The sequence below is a fragment of the Rutilus rutilus genome (genome assembly GCF_951802725.1).
Source record: "Rutilus rutilus genome assembly, chromosome: 5".
In the NCBI taxonomy this organism is placed as follows: Eukaryota; Metazoa; Chordata; class Actinopteri; order Cypriniformes; family Leuciscidae; genus Rutilus; species Rutilus rutilus.
Genome location: NC_140213.1, coordinates 27,675,231 through 27,678,507, shown reverse-complemented (window position 1 = coordinate 27,678,507; position 3,277 = coordinate 27,675,231).

Sequence of the window (3,277 nt, the reverse complement as noted above, 5' to 3'; positions counted from 1 at the left end):
GCTGTAAAGCACATCCAGGGAGTTGGTACCGACAAGAACTTGCCGGAATTATGAATTAGGATTTCACTAAATCTCAGTTCCAGTTCAATGCTGCTTGCACGAGATCCTTCTTCCACAATTGAGTTCTGAGCAACACAGTTCAGTCAGAAAGGGAGGAAAAAAAACATATGCACAATCCTACCACTCCGTTCATTCATTGATCCACAAAGCTCGGTCCTTATATGGGCATGGCTCGCCAGTTCCTCCTCGCAATAGTTTTTCCGATGTGAAGCAGGGACGACACAGAAAAGCCTTCTTCAGAAATGTTCCAGTGTCCAGGAAATGTGCAGCATCCAACTCAGGAAATGATGGAAAATAGAAAAGAAAGGAAACAAAAAACAGAAAAGGGAAAAGGGAAAAAAAGAAAAGACCCAACCTTGAGAATTCGATTTTTCAATTATGAAGTTTTCAGAAATAAAAGGCAAAACTTCAACTTTAGGCCTGTATTTTCCCTGTAGCATATGCACTAATATTCACCCGTAATCATTGACTGATGACGTTCAATCCACACTTTTATTTTAAAATCTCTCTGTTATTTCTGATACAACTGTTAGTTTGTTCGTTCTAATTCTATTTTTTAGGATCGCGCCAGCTGCTTCTCTCTCTCACAAGGAGTGTTGCATCGTCTGTGCCCTGGCTCCACCCGTTAAGGAGGGGCAAACTTCCCTCTCATCTAATTGGACCAATCTTCATCTTATTAAATTAAATAACTTTTCTAAATTAGTTTTATGGTTTTAATTTATGTATTTTCTCTTCACAGATATTAATAAAATAAAATAAAATAACTTGTACATATTCATGAGTGTTGGTCTTTTTTTTCCTTTTTCTTACATCAACAGGATTTCTTTAGTGACCTGGGTTACATATACAGTATTTGGGATTTTTATTTTCTATATGCTGTGACTAAAACATTAATGATGGCTTGCAGCTATACTGTAGTGGCCAAAACTGATGTCCGGCTTCACCCTTTATTCAAATATTAATTAATTGTTACAGATTTTGCAAGCATATTGTATAGTTGTGCTTGGAGTCAATTGTTTCATTTATGATAACGCAATGAAGCATGTCAAACTGTGCATTTACATCATTTTTGGCCAGGCTGTCATACAAAGAAATTATGAACACATGCAAAAATAAGAGAACCAATTAAATATTAATAATTGATTTTGTTGTAGTCAGTGTTTTTCCCGTGAGCTTTTTGTTTTTCTATGCTTTTTTTTATAGTAAAATAGAACCTGTAGGTATATAGTTTGTCTTTTATGTCAACTAATTGTGTCAATTTTGTTCTCTCATATTTAAATTTAAAATATTTAAAAAATATCAAATATTTTCCCTCATATTTTGATGGTTTAATCAAATTTTTAGGGTCATTAAAAACAAATATCCCCTCCGGACATCACTTTTGGCCACTATTGTATATAGCACTTTTTCTGATGTTCATATTTGTTTTGGTGACATCTAAGGACAGAAGGCTAAGATGAGTTTCAGTAAAGTCTTTGGTCTTTTCAGTGATATTAAGGATGAGTGGATCTGGAGGCTTTTCTTGCATTAGCCATTAGGACATTTACCTCAGAAAACAGACAGAGACAAACCTCTCTAATTCAGGAAGTGTCTTGGGGAAAAACACGCTCCGGTGTCATTGGTCTCGCAGCGATTCTCAGACGGCTGTTTGTCCTTATTGGACATGTCTCGAGGAAGTGAGCTGTCCTGCTTCATCAAGCACGGAGAAACATACTGTACATACACAAGCAGCCAAAAGACATTAACCTTCAACCCACATTCTCGCGCCAGCTCATAATAATCTGCTCATAAACACAAGGAGAAAAAGACAGAAAGAGATGCATTACCAAGAGTAGAGAGAGGACTTAATGTCGGTTGCGACCTGAAGCTCATGCTCACATTACATAAGTCTTTTAGCATCTGTGCAGATGACAAGGACTTCAAATGTCATTTCACTTGCATTTGTCCGTGTGTGTCGACATTCATTTGACAGTTCAGTGTGACACTGTTTGTGAACAGCATGTGGCATATTTATGGATCGTTAATAATTGCTTTCAAGGACAGAAACGGCCACACCTCTGAATATGTTTGAGTTTATCATTCCATCAGGAAATAAAGGTCTCGTCTTCACAGAGGACATGATGCCCGCAAGCAGGTTTGGTCACCATGTAAACACTGCAAAGTTTCAGGAGTTACAGATGCATTTAAATGCAGGAGTGAATTAGCAATAAAATGTTGCCAGGTTCAAGCTTCTCAGTTTTGGATTAAACTGAATGTGCTTCTTGCACCATCAATGGACATTTCAATTGAAAATGTTGAAACATGCAAGAAGCAGTGAAATATTTTGCTAGCATGTCACCAGAGTCACATTTGTACCACTGGAGAAATTAACCACAAAATATATGTATTTTTTACATAAAATGTAACATGCATTATTCATTGGATTTACAAGGATTGTGCACATTTCTGTACCTTTACTAGTTTTTGTCTATAGTCTCTAATCAGGTATTACAAACACACATGCATAAGAGTGCATGACAATAATAAAATAAAAATATTATACAATATAATAATGCTAAAGTGCTAAAAATACAAGATTCTATTTTCTTTCATTTGAATTTTGGGGTTTGTGGATTTTGGAGCATTTTGCTTGCAACACCAATGTCATAAGTTCGGTTCCCAGGAAAGGCATAACTTGTATTCCGTGAATGAAATGTGAGTCACTTTAGATAAAAGCACCTGCCACATGCATACATGTAAACGTCTAAAAATGTACATGATCTTTGTAAGATTAACTGTTTTACTGTATGATGGGTTTCCTTTCAGAAAGCATAAGCGGAGTGCATGAGATTATGTTTTGAGAAAATCTTAAGCAGGAATGTGTGAAAGACGTTAGTATCATGATGATGCTCCACAGGGTGCTAGAGGAATGACAAAGATCCGCCCGTCCTCCTGCTGGTCCAGTTCTCACAAGCTGTTGCACAAGAGATAAGAACTCAAACTGTAATGAGAGAGTGTCTCAGTCATTTAAGAAATATGGATAAACTCCTCAATGTCATCTAATAAAGGACAAGTACACCTTGAGTCCCTCCCAACAGCAGGCTGAGCTTTGATAACTTTCTGCTTGATTATTGGAACACGTCAAAGGTTTAATGCAGCGCCACAGATAGAATATTAAGTCGTTGTTTGTTGTGTTTGATAAAGTCAGCATCACCATTACTGCTCATAATCAGTTTTA